Source organism: Giraffa tippelskirchi, chromosome 6 (assembly GCF_054371585.1).
Source record: "Giraffa tippelskirchi isolate mGirTip1 chromosome 6, T2T-mGirTip1v1.2.pri, whole genome shotgun sequence".
In the NCBI taxonomy this organism is placed as follows: domain Eukaryota; kingdom Metazoa; phylum Chordata; class Mammalia; order Artiodactyla; family Giraffidae; genus Giraffa; species Giraffa tippelskirchi.
The window spans coordinates 17,678,385-17,703,818 of NC_137280.1; the positions used below are offsets into that span (position 1 = coordinate 17,678,385).

General features: G+C 41.0%; 1 protein-coding gene across 2 annotated transcripts in view; it reads right to left on the reverse strand.

Moving 5' to 3' along the window:
- Positions 1-25,434, reverse strand: part of NCALD (neurocalcin delta) — a 439,752-nt gene that overhangs the window by 89,513 nt on the left and 324,805 nt on the right. Inside the window, exon 1 of one of the 2 annotated variants that reach the window (XM_081503478.1) lies at positions 2,412-2,538. The exons of the other annotated variant lie outside the window; for it this stretch is intronic. The gene's annotated coding sequence lies outside the window, so the exon portion shown is untranslated. Of the gene's footprint in view, positions 1-2,411; positions 2,539-25,434 lie in introns of those variants that run through there. 2 annotated transcript variants of the gene reach the window in all.

The following is a 25,434-nucleotide window of genomic DNA, read 5'->3' on the forward strand; positions in this document are numbered from 1 at the left end:
ATCCTATTACAGTCACTGTAGCCATCTCAAAATACCTTTTACATTCATTACTACTTCACAATTATGGTAGTTATTAAAACTGCTGCTAATTTGATTTATTTAATAATGAATTATTAACAACACACATTTCACAAATTTTAAAAATTTGGTAAATGTATTTCAATAAACGTAGTTTCCTTTGTAATCCTGCATACTTTATTATGCATTTAAAAACATCACTCTAAAAAGAACCTATAGGCTTCATCAGCCTGACAAAAGGTCTATGACATCCAAAAGGTTACAGTCCCTGAAACAGAAAGCATTTGATATGCAACACCCAGGTTTCTAGAGTAAATCATTCCTTGCTAGTATCTTTTGAAGTTGAAGCAAACTTAACCTTGAAATCAACAGTCTCAATGCTGTAAACAGATGATTCTGATGAGAGTCCTTTTTCCCCCCTTACTTTGCCATAAGGAAAGATCTGTAGATTCTGAAGCATCTCTGCTATTATAGCTTAGGCTGCTTTCTTCTAATGATAAACTTTGTCATTGACATTTTGCCAATCAACATTGAATTGCTTACTTATTTTGTGTTGCTGAAATCCAGTCGGTTTTATTAGGGCATTGAATACAATTATTTTATAACTCTAAAGCATACAGATAGCATCAAGAAAAGCATTGCTACCTGGAAAAACTATAATGATAATTCCTAACTTTGAGTAAAAGAAGCAAACATCACAGTACCCCATCAAAGATACTGCTTTTAAATGACAGTGCTACTGGCTATTGGTCCTATTCACACTTACTGGAAGTATTGAAAATCAATGAACATATTTCTAGGAGTGTTAAGAATATGACCTCTGAGTTATTATGAGAGAAATTAAACAATGAGATAATGCCTCAGTAGTTGTGCCTGGAGTGTAAGCACATTAGAGTTTTTGGAAAATCCTCCATGGAGACTCTGGCCAAAAATAGACATGTCAAATGCCAGCAAGTCAAATGAATATTCACTCATTGAAAGGTACTGAGAAATTATTTGTGCACTCACAACTTATTTTTGAAGCTAAATACTGCTCCAAGTGTTCATCTCCAAGAGTAAAATAAAGGTGATCAGAATCCAGAAACTAATAAAGAATACAGAAAAGAACAATATTATTCTTGCATTAAATTGACACGTAGCTTACATACTACAAAATATGTATTCTTCATTTAAATAGTCAAATCATTATTTTCAATTCATCAGTAGGTATATTAAATGTGCTGCTCTAAAATTTTCTTTTTTTCTAGTTACATTTGTAAGATTTAGCTAGCTGGTTAAAAATCTAGGCTTCAATTAACTTCAATACCAGAGGTTTTCTTTGAATTACAAGCTACAAACATCATCCAACTTGTATGCAATGACAGCAAATTCAAAATTACTCAACCTGGGAAAGAAATGAACTACAGCAATGCAAATTCCCCCTCTTCCAATTTGCAGTACATATTGTTATAGGAATAGAGATAAAAAGCCTTATTAACCACAGTTATCAAATTACTCATTCAAGAATTAGAACAATTTTTAGTGACTATTTTTATCTGTGTTTGAATTAAAGTAGATCTACCCATGATAATCTAGTTTTAGGGCTATTGCTTTCTTCTCTAGGTAATTATTTCAATTTTGAAACACAAAAATAGCTTACATGATGCTTTAGTGAAGACCATCCAACGCTATCCTTTTCACAGCTGAATTTTCAGAGGAAGATACTGCAAATGTGCACGTTTGCTCAAACAACCAAAAAGCAACTGCACGCACACATGTCAGGGGTTCTACCCCAACTTCCTTGGCATACTCAAGATTATTTTTCTCTAAACAGGAAGCTGTTGACAGTTTTCCCTGGTATCTTCAGAATACTTGATTTACTAGAAAAACCCTAACTTTTGTTTCAAACTATAACGTTCTTTACCACTGTGCCTATTGTTGCTCGTTACGAATGCTACAAACAAGACAGAGATCAAATTCCGAACTATTCTTGGCTGATTCAGAATACGGTAGCAAATACATATATATATATAAAAAGGCAAACTTAACCACATAGTGCCAAGCTGTACTGGCGTCTTTAAGCCCGAAACAATACTGAAGGGGAGATTCCTGGAATTCAACGGGGAATATCTGGCTCAAGCTGCAAAGTCTGTATCTCTAAACTATGTCACGTTAGCAAGTGCCGAACAAGGGAGGCGATTATATTTTAACCTACTTCCCAGAACATGAATCCAAATTTAACTAAATGCCAGAGATTCCACCCCAAATGAACAACTAGAAGCTGCTTCACATTTTTTTCTCCGGGTACAACAATAATTGCTCATGAAGACAAACTTGTAAGAGGTGAGAGAGAGGGGAAAGCCACTGTGATTTATAAACACGTCTTACTATTGTATATAAAGCAAACTGATTACCTCACACAGCAGAAGTGCAAGATTTAACAGTCCATGCTCCGCAGCCCCTGGGACGCAGAAGCAGCAGCGTGGAGAGCAGCAGCGGCGGCCAGCACCCACCCAGCCTCTCACAGGCCTTCGACTGTGTGGACTCAGCCACAGGCTCTGCCTCTAGCTGACGTCAAAGTCCCTGTCACATGGCCAGATGAAAGCCAAGAGAGCACTGGTTGTCGTAGCAACCACAGAACAGCTCTGAAATTATTTCAATAGGTCATCTGTCACTGTGGTGTGTATGTGTGTGTGAGTGCGTGTGTGTCTGTGTGCACACCCCACCACCCATCACGGACAGCTCCCCGACAACTTCAGCCCTTGAAGTGGTGACTGCAAAGTGCCTACAACTTTCCTCTTCGGGGCTGTGGGGGTCTGTTCCTTACAGTCGCTGGCAGGAAAAGGCATGACCCTCTCAAGTCCCACTGATCCCACTGCCACCAGCATGAAGCCCGTGGCTCTCTCTCTCACTGCAGAACAGAAGGAAAGAACTGAGAAATTCTGGGAGTAGTATTCCAAGCTAACTAAATCTGTTTATAAGTAAATGGAGTAAAAACTGAAGCTCTAAAGGGAGCTGGAAGAAAAGATATTTTTAAAATGATCTAAGAATCCGCATCCTTGTACTGAGACCATGCTAGTAATGGCAAGACAGAGAAGAAAACATGGGGTGTGGTGTCCCCGAGTCAGATCCGAGTCTGATGAGCCTCACATCAACTAGGATGGGGAATCAGGTGAGATGAATTCAGGATCTGTATACTGTGAAATGGCTATGCAGGAATGAACGACTAAAAGAGCTTCAAAGCAGTGCTGCTTTAAAATACTTGAAACTGAAAACTTTTTTGGACTTTTACTTTAGGGGTCACCATACAGGTGCCAAATTCTCCCCTTCAAAATGCTCTTGTCCACGTCCCCTTGGGACCCAGCATGGAGAAAGATGGGGAAGTGTCCCCAAACACAAACCTCAGTGAAAGTCTAGGTCAGCAGCAGAAGAGCACAGCCCTGCCTATTTTTTAACTTCAGCTCCGTTTCCCTTAGGACCAGCCTCACTTACTTCTAATACCATACACAAGGGCTTATTTCCCAGTTCCTTCTCCCTCTTAATTAACAGGAAGTCCATTCAATAAAATGAAATGAAACCCAGAGGAAGGTCTTCTGAAAAATACATTCAGAAAATGTATACACGTTCAAAGAGGAAAAAGATTAAAAGGGGAGGAGAGAAGATTGCTCTCAAAACCTTAAGGATCTTCCCAATGCTAGAGTTATCACGATGTCTAGTTTGGCTTCTTTAAACAGGAAAAAAAAAAAAAAAAAGGCTAGGGTGCTACAAAATACAAGTGGAAGCTAAGCCAGCTGAGCCAGATTACATTTATGTCACTGCAAAAGAATGAAATTTCTTCGGTTCAAGTCAGGAATTGCTTCTAGAACAATAAGACTAATGTTCAAATTGCCTGACCATAGAATCCTCCTATCCCATCTCCCTCTTCCTTTACTTCTGTCCCAGCCCCAACTGGGAGAAAAGATACATTTTTATTTGAAAAGATAGCTCCCTGATGCTATTATTAGCTGTAGCACTGCAAAAGTAACATTAAAGTGTAATGCTATAAGGAACGCTCCCCCTTTCATTTCAGATTAATGATAGCCGGGAATTTACCTATTAGCACAAGGACCGTTGGCTCATTGAATCCAAGGTCTATCTCAATGCCCCAGGATGTTGCACCAATGGCAGATTTCGGCCGCACACAATTCACAAATCTGTGCTTTGTTCCAGTGGATAGTTCTGGTTTTCTGTCAGAAATGCACAGCACAGCGATGAGGGGAGTGGGAGGAGAGGAGAGAAAGCATTTCCTTCTAGACTTCTAGGGCCCCATGTGCTCTGAACTGCCAGCTTTACCATCTCTTTGACTCCAAATCCACCGCTGCCTGATCAGCACTGCTTTATGCAGAGAGACTGCAGTACCACAGTTTGCCTATAGGTGATATCCTCTGAAATAAGAAGTTACCAGTTCTAAAAATTCCTAAAATTCTGGCCTTAAATTAGTTTAAGATTTAACAAATACCCACACTTTTTCATTTTGAATTTTCTATCACTTTTAAGAGTAAGCATACTTTGTTGTATACTGACTTAGGCACTCACTGTGAGTTAAAATTATCAGTGGACTGACCTTCAAAATGAAAAGTGGATAGTTGTAATTCTTCTCTCTGTAGCATGCTTCCAACCTGCCATCACTGATTTACCTTTGCAAATCATCTAGAATTAGAGATTCCTCTTACAGCAAAGGAAGTTACTGGTCTTCTGCAGGATTGAAATTGTGGTAATGATTTCTTTGGAGCTCAGTGAAAGTGTTGTTCGCTTAGTCGTGTCTGATTCTTTGCGTCCCTGTGAACTGTAGCCTGCCAAGGTCCTCTGCCCACTGAATTCCCAGGCAAGAATACTGGAGTGAATTTTCTTCTCCAGGGGATCTTCCTGACCCAAGGATCGAACCCGGGTCTCCTGCATCGCAGGCAGTTTCTTTATCATCTAGGCCACCAGAAAGTCTAAAAGCATCGTGCATGCATGCTAAGTCACTTCAGTCATATCAGACTCTTTGCGACACTATGGACTCCAGCCTGGCAAGCTCCTCTGTCCATGGGATTCTCCAGGAAAGAATACTGCAGTGGGTTGCCATGCCCTTCTCCAGGGGATCTTCCCAACCCAGGGATCAAACTCACATCTCTTTTGTCTCCTGTGTTGGCAGGCAGGTCCTTTACCACTAGTGCTACTTGGGAAACCCCAGGTTGCTACCAGTCTGCCTAACTAATCCAAATGTAGTTGAAAATATCATAGGAAATACACATGAGGGCCTTCTCTAACACAACCCACCATGTTGAAGAGAATATGAGTCATTTTCTTTTTTGAATAAAACCTCATTTTTTAGGTGCAAATGATTCACTGAATTTAAAAATACCCCTTCCAAAATAGTACTGCACTATAGTTTTCACTTGCTGTATGAACGTCAAGGTTGCCTATTATTGGTTTGACCACTTTGCCGGAAATAACTGGTAAATGCCACTAAACAAGCAGTCTAACTTGGGTTCACACACTTGAATTAACAGGTGGTTTAGACCATGAGTAGACAACTATAATTAGCCTTTTATTTGATGTTTCTAGGTAGAAATGTTGCTGTGTCACTATCTCAACGTTAGTGGGAAGGCCATAGACCTTCCCACTTTCAGAAGTTTTTAGAAGCACTGGGTTCAAACCACATCTGGGCAAGTTACTCAATGCCTACATCCTAAGGTGGTTATGAGGATTATAAAGTTAAGGTTTTCTAAAATTCTGACACCCTGACACAGGGTAAATGGCTCAAGGTATATGTCAATTCTTATTTATCTGTCTGATTCTGATAAGTTTACAGAGACCTTCAGGAAAAAGATGAATCTTACTCATCTCTACAACTCTGTGGTTAGCACAGGACCCAGAACACAATGCACGCTCAATAAATGTTGGTGACGCCTCTGTGCTTAGTCACGTTAGACTCTTTGCGACCCCCTGGACTGTAGTCTTCCAGGCTCCTCTGTCCATGGGGATTCTCCAGGGAAGAATACTGGAGTGGGTTGCCATGCCCTCCTCCAGGGGATCTTCCCAACCCAGGGATCAAATCCAGGTCTCTTGCATTGCAGGCGGATTCTTGACCAGCTGAGCTACCTGAGAAACTTCCTTTACAGGGAAATAAATGCAGAGAAAGAAATAGTTCTTTTTTTCTTTCTGCTAACAAAGGAGAGCCTCCCTTCAACCCCTAAAAAAGGGCAAGGAAGGAAGAAAAAATATTGAGTAATGACAAAATTTTCTAGCAATGAATGAGTTTAAGTAAATTTGTCAAGTAAATCAAACTTATCCCTGCTAAATCATGTTTATTATAAGTGTACATAAGTTATATACTGATGTATTTTATGGCTATTGCTATTGATATTGGGTAATCTTTTACATTAACTGATCTGTTGAGCACCCACTATATCTGGAGCACCTTCCTAAGTGCTATAGGTGTATTAAATCATTCACTGTAATGACTATGAGGTAGCAGTTATTCTTTTCCACATTTCAAAACTGAAGAAATTTAAGCATAGAGCAGTTAAATAACTTGCCTGTCTAGTACATGGCAGAGTCAGTATCTATACCCAGGAAACCTAGCTCCATAGATTTTGGAGATAATTTACATTTGATATATTTTTGAAAAGCAATGGATTATTTCTTATGGGTATTTTATACTTGGGGGTTGTTTTATTTTTAATTTCTTATGAGTGGGGGAAGTCCAACTGATCTTTTTTGCATTTGAGAACTCTGCTGATCTTAATTTAGCTTTGGCTTAAGGAGTAATATGGGCTTCCCTGGTGGTTCAGACAGTAAAGAATCTGCCTGCAATGCAGGAAACGCAGGTTCAATCCCTGGGTCAGGAAGATTACCTGGAGAAGGGAATGGCTACCCACTCCAGTATTCTTGCCTGGAGAATCCCCACGGACAAAGGAGCCTGGCAGCCTACAGTCCACAGTGTCACAAAGAGCTGGACACAACTGAGCAACTAACACATACACAGGGAGTAACATGCCAAGAGAGCTTAATTCAGAAAACTTGAATCAAGGAAAATGGACAAAGTAAAATACTGAAAATATCCTGCACAAAACCACCCAAATTATTATAGTCCTAACCGAAGCAAATATTGGGTCTCACAGGCTTCAGTAATTTTTGTTTCACAGTATAATGGAGTTTTTTGTGTTCAAACTAATATTCTCACTGAGATAATAATGGGTAGATTTTTTTTTTTTTTTAAGTGACTGGAAGGCATCAAAGAGTAGAAAGGGCAGCAAAATCTTTAAGTACCAAGATCTCAGATAAAATGAAAATACATTGATATGCGCCCAACAATCTCCACATTATCTGTTATGTTTCTCCTGAAACTACTTGATAATTCCTATGTGGTACGGGACTCCTAGCATTCTCAAAACTGGAGAGACAAACTTTGTGTATCTTGATTGTATTAATGTCAATATCCTGGTTGTAACACTACTACAGCTTTGCAAGATATTACCTTTAGGGGGAAAGTGAAGAGAGAGCATATGGGTTCTTTCGGTATTGTTGCTCACAGCTGCATGAGAATCTACACTTATCTCAAAATAAAAGTTTAATTAAAAATTTTAAATGAAAGTGACATACGACATTTCAGTCAAAAACTGAGGGTATTGTTTCAACAGGGTTACATACATTTCTGAAGCATTGTTTAAGCAGAAGAAAACTGATCATAGATGGAAATATAGACATATAGAAAGGGCAGATATATAATTTAAATGAATACTAACTTTATAAACCCCAATGTATTATAAGGGTTAACGTGTGTATAGATTCAAAATATAGGGCAACATTAGCACAAAAGGTAAGAGAAGATGAGAATCAAAGTTTTCTAAAATTCTTATATTCTGGTCAAAATCCTAATTAATGTGCATAGCCACAGAAGTTTTTTTCCAATACATTATAAATTATCAAAATCACAGAGTATACTCTTTGTACACAGGGGAACAAAGCTAGGACTCAATATTAAAAAGATGAATAGAAAATCTCTAAATGGAAACCAAGCAATACATTTCTAAATAATCCATGAATTAAAAAGATTTATATTCCAATGTAGAATTATTTTGAACCGAACAACAAAAATATAATATAGCAAAATTTACATGCACCTAAAGCACTACTTCCCTGGGGCTCAGATGGTAAAGAATCTGTCTGCAATGCAGGAGACCTAGGTTCACTCTCTGGGTCGAGAAGATCCCCTGGAGAACGGCATGGCAACCCACTCCAGTATTCTTGCCTAGGAAACCCCATGAACAGAGAAGCCTGGTGGGCCACTGTCCATGGGGTCGCAGAGTCGCATACAACTGAGTGATCAAGACTCTCTCTCTCAGAACCATAACTGTCTTTGCTGTCAGACACTCTTGCACATTTATAAACCTGACTTTTACAAATGATCAAGGATCAAGGATTGTATTCCTTTTTACTGCCAAGAGATAAAGAAATAGACTCTAAAGCATGAGGAATCTAGATGCTTTCTTGTGGTGCTTGTGTTGAAATGCAATTCCTATAAAGAAGAATATGGCATCAGTCCTGAAATTTATCTGCAACCACAAGTCAAACATTTTGCTGAGTTTTTGTCCAAAATGTGAACATCAAGGATTCCTGCTGCATTGCAATCGAAAGTGTATGAACTTTGGAATCGGGTACACTCAGATTTAACTGTGGGCTTCCCAAATATGACTTTTCATCTCTGTGACTTCGGACAACTTACTTAACCTTTCTGAGTCTTCGTTTGTTTATCTGTGAAACAGCAATAACTAATGACTTTGCAGGGTGGTAATAAAGAGTGATGCTCAAGTTTAGTAGTGACTCTGAAATAGCGAAAGAGAGAGTTAAACTTCACAATTAGGAAGAATAATTAAGAAATGTCCTAATTAGGGTCCATTTTACCCTAAGTTTATGCTGTCTAAAGAGTAAACTTACATGAAGTGATTTCTGATTTTCATGGAATTCCTTAGTAAGTAAAATCACAGTAACTCTTAACATCAAGAGAACTATGAATTTGCATTTATATTTTCATAGTCTATATTTCCACTTAATAGCATTTAGTGACAGTTAGAGGAAAACAACAGATTGGGAAAGACTAGAGATCTCTTCAAGAAAATTAGAGTTACCAAAGGAACATTTCATGCAAAGATAGGCTCGATAAAGGACAGAAATGGTATGGACCTAACAGAAGCAGAAGATATTAAGAAGAGGTGGCAAGAATACACAGAAGAATTGTACAAAAAAGATCTTCAAGACCCAGATAATCACGATGGTGTGATCACTCACCTAGAGCCAGACATCCTGGAATGTGAAGTCAAGTGGGCCTTAGAAAGCATCACTATGAACAAAGCTAGTGGAGGTGATGGAATTCCAGTTGAGCTATTTCAAATCCTCAAAGGTGATGCTGTGAAAGTGCTGCACTCGATATGCCAGCAAATTTGGAAAACTCAGCAGTGGCCACAGGACTGGAAGAGGTCAGTTTTCGTTCCAATCCCAAAGAAAGGCAATACCAAAGAATGCTCAAACTACCGCACAATTGCACTCATCTCACATGCTAGTAAAGTAATGCTCAAAATTCTCCAAGCCAGGCTTCAGCAATACGTGAACTGTGAACTTCCAGATGTTCAAGCTGGTTTTAGAAAAGGCAGAGGAACCAGAGATCAAATTGCCAATATCCGCTGGATCATCGAAAAAGCAAGAGAGTTCCAGAAAAACATCTATTTCTGCTTTATTGACTATGCCAAAGCCTTTGACTGTGTGGATCACAATAAACTGGAAAATTCTGAAAAAGATGGGAATACCAGACCATCTGACCTGTCTCTTGAGAAACCTGTATGCAGGTCAGGAAGCAACAGTTAGAACTGGACATGGAACAACAGACTGGTTCCAAATAGGAAAAGGAGTACGTCAAGGCTGTATATTGTCACCCTGCTTATTTAACTTATATGCAGAGTACATCATGAGAAATGCTGGGCTGGAAGAAACACAAGCTGGAATCAAGATTGCCGGGAGAAATATCAGTAACCTCAGATATGCGGATGACACCACCCTTATGGCAGAAAGTGAAGAAGAACTAAAGAGCCTCTTGATGAAGGTGAAAGAGGAGAGTGAAAAAGTTGGCTTAAAGCTCAACGTTCAGAAAACTAAGATCATGGCATCTGGTCCCATCAATTCATGGGAAATAGATGGGGAAACAGTGGAAACAGTGTCAGACTTTATTTTTTTGGGCTCCAAAATCACTGCTGATGGTGATTGCAGCCATGAAATTAAAAGACGCTTACTCCTTGGAAGGAAGGTTATGGCCAACCTAGATAGCATATTTAAAAGCGGAGACACTACTTTGCCAACAAAAGTACATCTAGTCAAGGCTATGGTTTTTCCAGTGGTCATGTATGGATGTGAGAGTTGGACGGTGAAGAAAGCTGAGCGCCGAAGAATTGATGCTTTTGAACTGTGGTGTTGGAGAAGACTCTTGAGAGTCCCTTGGACTGCAAGGAGATCCAATCAATCCATCCTAAAAGAGATCAATCCTGGGTGTTCATTGGAAGGTCTGATGTTGAAGCTGAAACTCCAATACTTTGGGCACCTCATGCGAAGGGTTGACTCATTGGAAAAGACCCTAATGCTGGGTAGGATTGGGGGCGGAAGGAGAAGGGGACGACAGAGGATGAGATGGTTGGATGGCATCACCGACTCGATGGACATGGGTTTGGGTAGACTCCGGGAGTTGGTGATGGACAGAGAGGCCTGGCGTGCTGCAATTCATGGGGTCGCAAACAGTCGGACACGACTGAGCGACTGAACTGAACTGAACTGAAAAACTACAGCATAGAATCACAGTTAGCCTATTAAGTTATTCATTTTATATAAAAGAGGGAAAATAGGATTAAACTTGCCATTAGCTTCTCTTCTAAAAAATCCATCCCTAAAAACACCTGCATCACATACTTCAAAAATGGCAAATTCCTATTTCTTTTATTAATGTGAAAATTCTTCCATAATAACCCTCACACAGACTGATAGAAAACAAATGTGTTAACAATGTAAAAGATGTGAATCTTGCTTTAATAAAATCAAATGTATATAAATCCTAAGGTACAAAATAATTAACTAGGACATTTAAAGCATAACTGCCTTCCCTGGTGAATATAAAATGCAATTCAATTATAGAAAGGGGGCTTCCCTGGTGGTTCAGACAGTAAAGAATCCGCCTGCAATGTAGGAGACCCGAGTTCAATCCCTGGGTCGGGAAGAACCCCTGAAGAAGGGAATGGCTACTCATTCCAGTATTCTTGCCTGGAGGACAGAGGAGCCTGGCAGACTACAGTCCATGGGGTCACAAAGAGTCGGGGGGCAAAAAAACAATTTATTACAACTTTTCCAAAAGACATTTGTCTAAAGGAGATTGCCATCTTCTTGGCTATTGCTCTAATAGGCTACTGATTTCAGTTACCATGTTTGGGCAACATGATTAATGCTCTCCTCCCCTGCTCCTGAGGTGTCCCTGTTTTAAATCCAGGAAATTGTGAACTTGTTATGCTATGTGACAGAGGTGAATTAAAGTTGCCTATTAGCTCACTTTAAAATAGGGAGATTATTCTGGAATATCTAGTGACACCAGTGTAATTATGAAGGTCCTTAAAAGTGGAAGAGAAAGGTAGACAGATGGCAGCATGGAAAGTTCTTGGCCTAATGTTGCTGGCTTTGAAGATGGAGAAAGGGCCATGAATCAATCAATCTTCCTCTAGGAGCTGGGAAAGGAAAGGAAATTGCTACATCTGAATGTTTGCATCCTCTTAAAATCTGTATGTTGAGAACCTAACCGTTAATGTAATAGTATTAGGAAGTAGGGTCTTTGGGGATTGCTTAGGTCTTGAGAGTGGAGCCCTCGTGAATGTAAGAGGTGCTTTTAAAAGAGGCCCCAGAGAGCTTCCTTGGCCCTTCTGCCACATGAGGACACAATGAGAAATCTACAACCCAGAAAAGGACTCTAACCTGATCATGATAGCACCCTGATCTTGGACCTCCAGGCTCCAGAACTGTGAGCAATAAATTGCTGTTGTTTATTAGCCAGCTGGTTTCTGGTATTTTTGTTATAGCAGCCTGAATGGACTAAGAGAAGTGAATCCACTCCTAGAGCCTATAAAAGGGAATATAGCCCTGCCTACATCTTGAGTACAGCCTAGTTTGACCATTTAGATTTCTGACCTCCAGAACTGATAGATAATAAACATGTATTGTTTTAGCCACTGCTGCTGCTGGCAAATAGATGGGGAAACAGTGGAAACAGTGTCAGACTTTATTTTTTTGGGCTCCAAAATCACTGCAGATGGTGATTGCAACCATGAAATTAAAAGACGCTTACTCCTTGGAAGGAAAGTTATGACCAACCTAGATAGCATATTTAAAAGCAGAGACATTACTTTGCCAACAAAGGTCCATCTAGTCAAGGCTATGGTTTTTCCAGTAGTCATGTATGGATGTGAGAGTTGGACTGTGAAGAAAGCTGAGCGCTGAAGAATTGATGCTTTTGAACTGTGGTGTTGGAGAAGACTCTTGAGAGTCCCTTGGACTGCAAGGAGATCCAACCAGTCCATCCTAAAGGAGATCAGTCCTGGGTGTTCACTGGAAGGACTGATGTTGAAGCTGAAACTCCAATACTTTGGCCACCTCATGCAAAGAGTTGACTCATTGGAAAAGACCCTGATGCTGGGAAGGATTGGGGGCAGGAGGAGAAGGGGACGACAGAGGATGAGATGGCTGGATGGCATCACCGACTCGATGGGCATGAGTTTGGGTAAACTTTGGGAGTTGGTGATGGACAGGGAGGCCTGGCGTGCTGCGATTCATGGGGTCAAAAAGAGCCAAACATGACTGAGCGACTAAACTGAACTGAACTGAACTGCTGCTAAGTCACTTCAGTCGTGTCCGACTCTGTATTACCCCATAGACAGCAGCCCACCAGGCTCCCCCGTCCCTGGGATTCTCCAGGCAAGAATACTGGAGTGGGTTGCCATTTCCTTCTCCAACGCATGAAAGTAAAAAGTGAAAGTGAAGTCGCTCAGTTGTGCCCAACTCTTAGCAACCCCATGGACTGCAGCCTACCAGGCTCCTCTGTCCATGGGATTTTCCAGGCAAGAGTACTGGAGTGGGTTGCCATTGCCTTCTCCGCAGTCCTAGCCACTAAATGGGGAAAATTTGTCATAGCAGCAATAGGAAACCTACACAGGCAACAGTTGTGTACTGGGCATGTCTCCCAGTATAACTTTGCAGAAGAAACGAAGACAAATCCAGCTTCAAGCAGCTAGCAGGGGAGAGAAAGGGAGAAAGCAAATATCCCATGAGAAGCACAGCAGAGTACTACAGGGCATCAGGGGAGGGAACTGTCCTTCCCAGCTGGGAGCAAACCCACTACCAGAAAATCTATGGCAATATCTTCACATCATACATTCCAGAAGGCCAAGGGCTGCCCTTCCATCAAGTCCTCTGATTCCAGAATTTCCATCTATAAAAGGACTTCAATTGCAATAACAATATTTTCAAGGACTGGGCTGACGTTCAAGTCACTAAACAGCAAGCAAGAAAAGAAACCGAGGGACCACACTGCTCTCTTCTGTCATCTACAAGTAAGATGTAACTCAGTATTGCAGGAAAGAGTGTATTCTCTGGCTGGGTGGAATGGGATGGTTTTGGGTTTTTTTTAAACTTTTTATTTTGTATTGGGCTATAGCTGATTAACAATGTTGTGATAGTTTCAAGTGAACAGCAAAGGGACTCAGCCATACATACACATGTATTCATTCTCCCCCAAAGTCCCCTCCCCTCCAGACTGCTGGGTAACATTGAGCAGAGATCTCTGTGCTATACAGAAGGTCCTTGTTGGTTATCTATTTTAGATATAGCAGTGTGTACCTGTCCATTGGAATGAGATGTTTTATACCCAAAGCTATCCTGGAGGTCTGTCCTGTTAAACCTGCCTTGAGGATGTTTTAATTTCCTGTACTCTTATCTGTAGAAAGCAACAACATTTTTCATATTGATATCAACCAAAGAACCAAAAGTAAGATCTCTCTGAAGACGCAGCATGATCATTGAAATGATGCTGCATGGAGACCCCAGGGATATGGCTCCCGACCACCAGGACCAAAATAGCCTGTGAGTTAAGCTCATCGCCAGAGCTTTTAGGACCTTAATTTTTTTTTTTTTAACATGTAAAATGAGATGTTCAACGATTGAGTTTCCCATCGTGTAAGGTTGTCAGCATCCTCAGGGCTCAGTCATGTGATCAGTAACCTCACCAAATAGAAGTGAGAGCCCACAGTGCTGGGTAAACTTGTGCCAGTGCTGGAGGGACTCAGAGAACTTTCCAGAGCAGCAAGATTTGACATGGGCCTTTTTGCCAAGAAATTTTGTGATGAGGAATTTCACCATGAAACACTCAATTGTCAGTAAAGAGAGCTTAAACAGGAATGGGAGTAGAGAAGCAATTTGGTAGAGGGCGGGGAGATTGGGGGACCCGCCCCAAAGGAGGAGAATCATGGAGTCAAGATGAAAAGAAGATTGCTGACTCATTGAGGCTGTTTGCTTGGGAATGAGTAACAGCAGAGCCTTCTAAAAAGGATGAGGGGCTTGGAGTCTGGGTTCTACAGCACGAGTCCCCTGCTGAGTGTCTGAGCTCCGCAGGCCTCTCCAGTTTCTCCAGACTCCTTGGGGTCTATGAGCACTTCAATAGCGAATGAATAACTTCTGTTTTTGCCTCGCCAGTTTGAATGGATTTTCCATCATTTGAAGCCACTGAACTCTAATATAAACATTATCAGCACATCTTTGTCCTTCACAGAATTAGGGTCACTGATTCCTCAAAATCGGAAATACTTTTTATCTAGATTCACTGATATCTGCACTCATTCACTCATTCATTCACTTTCACTCATTCATTCACCTGACAATCTTCAATGAGTGCTCTCTCTGTGTGTCAGGGGAATAGCGACGAATAATAGCGACGAATAAGAGAGACTTGGACTTTGGTCTTATAGTTTATATAGTTGGTCTATAGTTTATAGTTATTGAATAATTACTACCTTCAGTAAATAATGAGAGATAACAGAAGGAGAGCCACCCGGTGCCCGCCATGGAGGACCTAACACAGTCTGGGAGTCCACAGAAAAGGTCTCAGAAGATATGACCCTTGAGTGAAGAAGAGTGAGTCAGTTGAGGAGCTGGGAGCAAGTCAGTTCACTGAGCAGAGGAAAAAGTGGGTTTAAAACCTCAGACGAGAGGGTGCATGGCATGTTTCAGGAATCGAAAAAGCAGGAATTGCAGAGCACTAAGAACAGCAAGTGGCGCAGGATGAGCAAGCCGGTCGTGGGCAGCTCATGGAGGGCTTTGTAAACCTATGTAACGAGGTAACGGTTAACAACAGGTGGCAGACTGGATCCTAGGTTCATCTGAGCTCTAATACAAAGACCAATTAAATGTGTTTAAAGTAATGTTTTGTTTTGTTTTTTTTTAAATTCCTGATTCTGAAGGTAAGACATGCTGATTACATAGAGTATGTATCTTCTACTGGCACAAAAAGCCCTATACAAATGGCCCCCAGGTTATGTATCATCAAACAATCATCTTCAACAGATCTGTTAATCTGCAGACACTAGACAGCTTTAGAATGCCTTTAATTATAGGATTTGTCCAGATTGAACCCCAGAAAAGTCTCAGGATTAGGCTTCAGGGTAAAAATATGTCCGTTACACAGAGGACCCCACACTCTTCCCCATATTTCAGCTGCTGGCCCATTTTTACTGCATGAAAATGTAGACTTGGAGATAATCGAGTGCCTATACTCAGAAAAACATCTGATAAACTATATCTGCACATTCCTGGTCTCCTTGTGGCCTGGTCTCCAGAAAGTCTCTGTCCCATTTCAAAATCAGAAGATGCTGTCTTTATCATTCAACCATAGAAGCTCTTAGGATGCCCCCACCTCTCTCCCCACTGCCAGCAGCTCCAATTTCTTGATCAAGCTCAAACAGACTTCTCATCAGCATTCATGTACCAGGATAGAAGAGCCTGCCTAGTGGCTCAGTGGTAAAGAATCCACCTGCCAATGCAGGAGACCCGGGTTCGATCCGTGGGTTGGGAAGATGCTCTGGAAAAGGAAATGGCAACCCAGTATTCTTGCCTGGAAAATTCCGTGGACAGAGAAGCCTGGTGGGCTACAGTCCATGGAGTTACAAAAGAGTCGGACACGACAGCGACTAAACAACAACCAGGATGGAAGCCTCTTGTTCTTCCTCTTGGGAAGGCTCTGCAAGGAGGCTCTAAGGAATCAACCTTTCCCTCCAAGCTGGAGTGGCAAGTGGACGAGCCTCGCAAAGCCTGGGTAGTGCTTAATTAAGATGCCATCCTCTTCGCAGTTAATTGGCAGATTGGTTTTAGAGTTCATGCCTTAGAATTTGTACGTTCTGGATTGTCATTTTATTTCCCTGCCACCCACATCAAAAGAAAAATCTCTTTTGCCTGTCTTTGCAGTTCCCAAGCCTAATAATAATCACGGTTTCAGCCTCTTGCCTTGAGTTTCTGACAGCATAAATAATGCAGGTGCACCGAAATAAAATGTAGCTCTGCTGGCTTTGACTTCTTTAGCCAATCAGCTATCAAAAAAAAAAAAGTAAAGAGACTGAATTGATAGAAAGATGCATTTTACTGTCCAGCTGCCAAGAGGGCATTGCCTACAATGAGGATTTTGGAATAATAACCCCAAAGAGAGGAGGTTCAGAGCGTCCCATTCACTGCAGCCGCAGCCTGAAAGACACATTGTTCCTGACAGGTCAGGTGGAAGACCCCTCCCGTGAATGCGGCATTCTGAGGAAATGCTAAGCCATCCCATTTTTTAAAAGACCCTCTGACACCAGAAATTTCAACCAGGATTTGGTTCTCAGGGAGCGATCCCATATCCTCACAGGTGTGGGATAATCCGGCATCTAAGAACTGCAGCTTCTCCAAAAACAGCTGCAGAAAGGAGGAAGATACAATCGGTCCATTTAGAATCTGTGTGGTGGACTCCCAGGCTTAATGCTTGCATTCTGAGAGCTGCAGCAGGGTTGAGAAATGCGGCTTTCTAGCTGACGGAAAGAGGAGGACCCCTGATAGGAGGACTTCACCCCTGGGAGGCATCGGGACTGAGAAATACATTTTCTAAAATGTCAACATATAAAACATTATAAAGGGAAATGCTCCAAAATAACATATTCACTCATTTCATTCTCCTGCTTAAGACCTTTACCCCATTTTTTTCTCATGTTCTCTTCTAACCTTTAATGTTGACAGAAAAAAAATGACCATAGTTACAATGATAATATTTAGGTATGATTCTTGGGGTGGGGTGGGGCTTGTTTTGCATTTGGCATTGTGCTGAGCACTTCATGTGAATTACCTCATTTGATTTTTCACAATAGCCCCGTGAGGTAAGTACCATTATTATAGACACGAGGACAGTGAGTTTGAGAAGAGTGACCATCCGTTGCCTGAGATGCCTGACTTCATCCGTGGAGTCAGATAATTCACACAAGCGCTGGCACTCAAATCCAGAAGCCAAAGATTTTCCCTTTTTTTCATTAATTGTGGGCTGATGAATACTTTTTAAAGCCTTCAAAGCCTCCATATTTATCTTTTTTAGTTGCTATATAAATTCTAATGGAATGATGTGCCATAGTATATTTAATATTAATTCTCTGATTGTTACAGTTTGCTTGCTTCTAGATCTTCTCTATTATAAATAGCAACATATAAACATCTAAGACGTGGGTTTGAGTCCTGTGTGGGGAAGATCTCCTGGAGGAGGTCATGGCAATCCACTCCAGTATTCTTGCTGGAGAATCCCATGGACAGAGGAGCCTGGCGGGCTATGGTCCACAGGGTCACAAATGTTAGCATATACTGACCCTTGACCTTCAATCTTCTCTAAAACAATACACTTGAAAATATGCAGCCAGTATTTGAATTATCTACACTGGCACCAGCTTTCTAACGCTTTCATAGCAGGAAGCGGCAAACACCCAGGTACTTGGGAAAGCAACAGGGGAGCAAAACCAAACAGGGACATTTTAATCCTCAAGTGTATAGAAAATTCATGGTAAGTAAATCTGCATGTGAAATTCCCAAGGAGAGTTTTGTAGAGGAAGTGAATAACACATGTGCAAGTACACGAACATGTGCATACACACACGAAGTGATTTATCCACTATTGTACACTGGTGTCCCCCTGAAATTCATATATTGAAATTCTAACCCCCGATGGAGAGTGTTAGGAGGTGGAGATTTGGGGAAGTGAAAAGGTTATGAGAACAGAGCCCTCAAGAATAGGATTAGGGCTCCACTGAAAGAAGTTCTGAAGAGCTCCTCCTCCCTTCTACTACGGGACAATCCAAGAAGACAACCATCTGTGAACCAGGAGGTTGGCCTGCACTAGACACCAATATGCCAGAACCCTGATCTTAGATTTTCTAGGAACTAGTCTGGGAGGAATACAGTTTTGTTGTTTTTAAGCTATGGTATTCTGTTATACTTTGGTCACCTGATGCAAAGAACTGACTCATTGGAAAAGACCCTGATGCTGGGAAAGATTGAAGGCAGGAGGAGAAGGGGACAACAGAGAATGAGATGGCTGGATGGCATCACTGACTCAATGGACATGAGTTTGAGCAAGCTCTGGGAGTTGGTGATGGACAGGGAAGCCTGGCATGTTGCAGTCCATGGGGTCGCAAAGAGTCGGACATGACTAGGCGACTGAATCGAACTGAATTGATTCTGTTATAGCAGCTTAAATGGACTGAAACATCTAAATCTGTGCTTGAAAACTCAGATCACTTCAATTCAACCAGTTGCTTTCCCCCCCAGAAAGCTTCTAAATATTCAACATATAAATGAGCTAACTCTTTCTTATTTCTCATTTATAAATCTTCTAAAAAATCATTTAATGTATTTTTATTGCAATCCGATGAAACTGATGATTATTTTTTAACATTTATTTATTTAGATGGTAAAGAATATGCCTGCAATGTGGGAGACCTGGGTTGAATTCCTGGATCAGGAAGATCCCCTGGAGAAGGGAATGCAACCCACTCCAGTATTCTTGCCTGGATAATCCCACGGACAGAGGAGCTTGGTGGGCTACAGTCCACGGTGTTGCAAAGAGTTGGAAACAACTGAGCGACTAACACTTTTCAGTTTCACTTTTATTTGACTGGGAGGGGTCTTGGTTGCAGCAGGTGAGTTCTCTAATTGTGGTTCCGTGGGCTCCAGAGTGCAAAGGCTCAGTAACTGCAGTGGGTGGGCTTAGTCGCCCAGCTGCAGGTAGGATTCTAGTTCCCCAATCAGAGATCAAACCCTTGTCCACCCTCATTGCAAGGCAGATCCTCAACCACTGGACCACCAGGGAAGTCCTGATTGTTATGTTTTTCAACCAATAAAAAGTATACAATAGTAAACTGGCATTTATTAAGTACTTAGCATATGGTAGCTACAGTGTCAGAACCTTTACATACATGAACCAACATATTTTTACAGTGATCTTTGAGGTGTAGGTGGTCTTCCCTGGTGGATCAGACAGTAGAGAATCTGCCTGCAAAGCGGGAGACCTGGGTTCGATCCTTGAGTTGGGAAAAGCCGCTGGAGAAGGGAATGGCAACCCACTCCAGTATTCTTGCCTGGGAAATCCCATGGACAGAGGAACTTGGCGAGTTACAGTCCATGGGGTCGCAAAGAGTCAGATACAACTAAGCAACTAACACACACACGGAAGAGAGTATAGAAAAACTGGTAACCTTCCCAGGTCACATAGCTAGTAAGTAGTGAAGAAGGATATGAATCAAGGCTCTGAAGATTGTGATTCCTGTGGCTTGGTCCTGCATAGCCCATGAAGAAGGCAGGACCTTCCAAACCCACAGTTCCACAGCTACACATTTCTTGACCTCTTCCTAAGTGGTAGGCCTCCACCAGGTCTGGGGTCAAGAGATGAATGTGACCACCACAGTGGTCCTTAAGGTGCTTACAATCTACTGGGAGGGAATGACAGAAAAGCAAATGAATACTATACAAAACATACTGAAACCCGTGTTATAAAGAGATTCAAGCAAAGAGCTCTGGAAATTCAAGACAGGCACCAGTATGTACTGGCATGTACACTGTTTCTTTGAGCTCACAGTAGCATTACAGTAGAAAAAAAAATATTTCAGCAACCTATTTACAAATCCTGTTTTTCAAGATTTCTCATGGGTTGCAAGTAAAAAATCACCATTTCTCCCCCAGGCTACAAAGCTCCCATGTGCTGTTTGGAAAGTGTCAGGCAGAGTTCTTATCTCAGCTCTGGAGATGAAGAGCTGTGAAGGTTTTTCTGAAACTCTGCTTTAAGGAGGAGGGGTGGTGTATATAAGAGTAATTCTTATTTCATAAGGCTATTGTAAATATTAAATGAGAAATATTTGTAGACCAATGAGCATTTTGTGAAAACGTAAGCCAAAGCTGTCTTCCTCCAAAACAGGCTAAAAACAAATTTCAAAATATAAACCACAAGATGCATTGCTTGATTTTTTTCATTCACATTCCATCTTTAAATGTTAAAAAAATGGAAGCTATTTAAAATTTAAAATATTTGGGGAAGTGGAAAGAAAGCCAAGTGAACATTTATTGATTCATGAAGCTGGAAAGGGGGATGTGATGCTGTGCTGTTGCAGGTCAGATGTGTCTAGAACACATTTCTCTTCTGTGTGAAGGACAGACATGAGCTGTCATTTGCCTGTTTGCTCTCAATTCTATTCCTTCCCTTCCTCAGCTCAGCTCTGTTTTTCAGGGAGCTGGACTCTGCCAGCTACACTCCCCAGAATCCTGCCAACTGACTATCTATTAGATCCCGGCAGGGGGACACACTGGCATGTGTCTGGAAGATGGGAGGAGGAGGGAAGCCATGGTTCATCCTCTCTCTGCTTCCGGCGCCATGCCCAGCAGCGGAGGCAGCTCTGGGCTACAAGCGTGTTGACTGTTCCAGGAGCAGCAGCCTTGAGTGTCCGTGGCTCCAGGAGCCTTTGCAGCTCCAGCAGCAGCAATGGGAGGTCCGAGGGCAGATGCAGACGTGGACAATTCCAAGGACAGCACAGCTCTGGGGCACCACCTCGGTTCTTTGTTCTTCCAGTGGTAGCGGCTGTGTTAACCCACCTTCCCTTTTGTGTTCCTCAGCCCTTACTTTTGAAAGCAGTCCCTTATTTTAAACATCCTTTGTTTGACATACCTAATGTGGTTTCCATTTCCCTGATTAAACCTTTACTGATATAATTAGTCCAAAAAAAAAAAAAAAGAAAGGTCCTTTTCTGACGACCAGAATCATATTCAACCCAAACAAAATCCATAAAATGCAGTCAAATTGTTTTTACAAGCCTTGTCAGGATATAAAAATGTCCTTTGATATTTTACATTTATGCAGAGTTCAAAAGTTTTCTGATGACAAATGGCATTGCTTCATAGGATGCCAGAATAGTTTTGGCAGCTAGTTACAGTTTTAGAAAATTAAAAATATAGTGTGCATGCAGAATGTGAAAAAACTTTTTCCCTGCTGTTAGCAAGGCCATGAAATGTTCTGGTTAATAAAAAGAGAAGAGAAAGGGCTCTTAGTACTGGCTAAAAAACTAGGTCCTGGAAACCTCTTTTAAAAAGGCTGCAATTCTAAGAGGCACCCACATGAAAGATAAGCGGGATCCTTCAATGTTCTTCCTTCAAGTTTAAGTTGCTATACATAAGGGCTCCCCATTGGTGAAAATCACTCCCACCAGTGTTCTGAGTTTGGCCTGCCTTGGAATTTCACAGCACTCTTTAAGACAAAGGTACTAAAACAGTATTTTTGGCCAAACCTGATGAGACTTTCAGGAAATAAAAATGTAAAAACCATTAGTATCCAGGCTTCTTAAGGTCAATAGCATGGGGGAAAACATTTCCAGAAAAAGGGAAGGAGTCAATGAGTGTTTACAGGTTAATGGGTTCTCAAAATACCAGGAAATTAAAGACTGTACTCATATATATTGTTCTTTAACTAGAGTTGAGGCTCAGAATACAGGAAAGCCCTACTGAGAAGCCATAAAATTCTCTGAGTATGATGGAAGTTGACAACAACCCACTGGCAGCATCAGTGGAGCAATTATATAGGGCAGCGCCAATTGAGGCAGTGGAAGAGGAAAATTCTGGAAAGACCCCTCAGCTTGCCTTCCAAAGTCCTAGGAAGAAAATTAAATGCAGCAGCTTACTTATTGATCTACATAGGGGCAGTCTGCATTGCAAATTTTCATTTCCTTTTGATCAACTGTCAAAAGGAAACATGTAAACCCTATATTTATTCTGAACCAAATGTCATTTAATTGTCATGAAACTTCTATACTCAGTCAGTTGTTTCTTTGTTCTCATCTCAAAGAACAAGGAAAGAAAAAAATAATCTCTGTAAGTAGAGCAGAGGACCTATGCTCTATTCTACCTGCCATTTTGGCCCATTCCCACTCTCTATATAGAAGCTGGAACACGTTATTATTACTGGCGGTACTGATCAGCATCAACCTCCCTGTCTATTGAGGCACTCCCCCTCAATTTCTACAGGTCTTCTGTACCCTGGTCCTGAGGGGACCCAAAGCTGTGCCCATAAACTACTGCTGTTCTTACAACTGCCTTCAAATTACAAATAAAACCACCATACTGAGGTACAAATAGGCACAGACCCTAATTTCCCTTAATAACTCACTATAGATACATCCTCTTATTTTTATATAAGTTCTTACAATTTTTTTTTTTTGGCTGAACCACTGCTCCCACCAACACTTTAGATGGTAAGCTCATTAAATTTACCACAAGCATAAGATATTGTATGTTCAGTTCTAGACCATCACAATAAGGGGAATACTGTAATCAATCAAGTTATATGGATTTTTTTGTTTTCCAAGGCATATAAAAGCTATGTTTATGCTATACTGTCGTCTATTAAATGTGCGATAGCATTATGTCTAAAAAAATGTACATACCATAATTAAAAATACTTTATTGCTAAAAATGCTACCCATCATCTGAGCCTTCAGCAAGTTGTAACCTTTTTGCTGATGGAGGGTATTGCCTTAAGGTTGATGCTTGCTGACTGATTGGAATGGTAGCTGCTTAAGTTTGGGGTGGTGGCAGTCTCTTAAAATAAGATGACAACAAAGTCTGCCACATCAATCGACTCTTCCTTTCACAAAAATTTCTCTGTAGCATGCAATGCTGTTTGATGGCATTTAACCAAAATAGCACTTCTTTCAAAATTAGAGTCAATCTGCTGCTGCTTTATCAACAAAGTTTATGTTATATTTGAAATCCTTTGTTGTTATTTCAACAATCTTGGCAGCATCTTCACCAGAAGCAGATTCCATCTCAAGAAACTACTTTCTCTGCTCATCCATAAGAAGTAACTTCTCATCCACTCAAGTTTTATCTGAGATTACTACACTTCAGACATATCATCAGGCTCCACTTTTAATTCTAGTCCTCTTGCTATTTCCACCATATATGGAGTTACTTCCTTCACTGAAGTTTTGAACCTCTCAAAATCATCCATGAATCAACTTCTTCCAAACTCTTATTAATATTGATATTTTGACTTTTCCCTGTGAATCTTTCAGATACCTAAATGTCCTCCTTTAGGTATCTAGAATGGTGAATCTTTTCTAGAAGTTTTTTAGTTGACTTTGTCCATATCCATCAAGGGCTTTCCTGGTGACTTAGATGGTAAAGAATCTGCCTGCAATGCTGAAGACCTGAGTTCGATCCCTGGGTTGGGAAGTTCCCCTGGAGAAGGAAATGGCAACTCACTCCAGTATTCTTGCCTGGAGATTTCCATGGACAGAGGAGTCTGGAGAGCTACAGTCTATGGGATCGCAAAGAGTTGGACATGACTGAATGACATTCACATATCGATCAAAAGAATTACTTATCTATGGCAGCTACAGCCTTTGTTTCTTAAATTTTAAGACTTGAAAGTTGAAATTACTCCTTGATCTCTGGGCTGCAGAATGGATATTGTGTTAGCAGACATGAAAACAACATTCATCTAATTGTGTAGCTCCATCAGAACTCTAGGATGACCTGAATATTTAAAATATTCAGGAAACCATGTTGTAAACAGATGTGCTGTCATCCAGTCTTTGCTCCACTTATACAGCACAGTCAGAGTTGACTTAGCATAAATTCTTAAAGATCCTAGGATTTTTAGAATGGAAAATGAGCACTGGCCTCAAGTTCAAGTTACTAGGTACATTAGTCCCTAACAAGAGAGTCAATCTGTCCTTTGAAGCTTGGAGCCAGGGACTGACTTCTCGCTAGCTATGAAAATCCTAGATGATATCTTATTTCAATATAAGGCTGCTTCAGCTAAACTAAAAATCTGTTGTTTAATGTAGCCACCTTCATTAATTATCTCAGCTAGATCTTCTGTATAATTTGCTGCAGTTTCTACATCAGCACCTGATGCAGTATTCACCTTGCACTTTGATGTTATGAAGATGGCATCTTTGCTTAAACCTCATGAAGCTACCTCTGCTAGCTTCAGACTCTTACACCCTAGCTTCCTCACCTCTCTCAGACTTCACAGAATGGCAGAGAGTCAGGGCCTTGCTCTGGATTGGGTTTTGGCTTAAAGAAATGCTGTCACTGGTTTGATTTTCTATCCAAACCAGTAAAACTTTTTCCATGTCAGCAATAAGCTGTTTTGGTTTCTTATCATTCATGTGTTCACTGGAATAGCACTTTTAATTTCCTTCAAGAACTTTGCATTCACAATGTGGCTAACTGTTTGGAGCAAGATGCTTAGCTTTCGGCCTATCTTGGCTTTTGACATGCCTTCCTCATTTCTAGTTTTTTATTAAAAGTGAGAGATGGGTGTCCTGTCCTGTCCTTTCACCTGAACACTTACAGGCCACCGTTAGGATTATTCATTGGCCTATGTCAATATTGCTGTATCTTAGGGAACAGGGGGGCTCAAAGAAAGGGAGAGAGATGGGGGAACAGTAGGTCAGTGGAACAGTCAGAGCACACAACTTATCAATTAAAGTTTGCCATCTTATAGGGGGAGAGTTTGTGAGGCCCTCAAGCAATTACAATAGTAACATCAAAGATCACTGATCGAGGGCTGAGGCAATGGGATGACCCAGAGGGATGGGATGGGGAGGGAGGTGGGAGGGGGGTTCAGGATGGGGAACACATGTAAACCCAGGGCTGATTCATGTCAATCTACGGCAAAAACCACTACAATATTGTAGAGTAATTAGCCCCCAACTAAAATAAATAAATTTATTAAAAAAAAAAAAAAGAAAAAAAAAGATCACTGATTGCAAATCACCGTAACAAAGACAA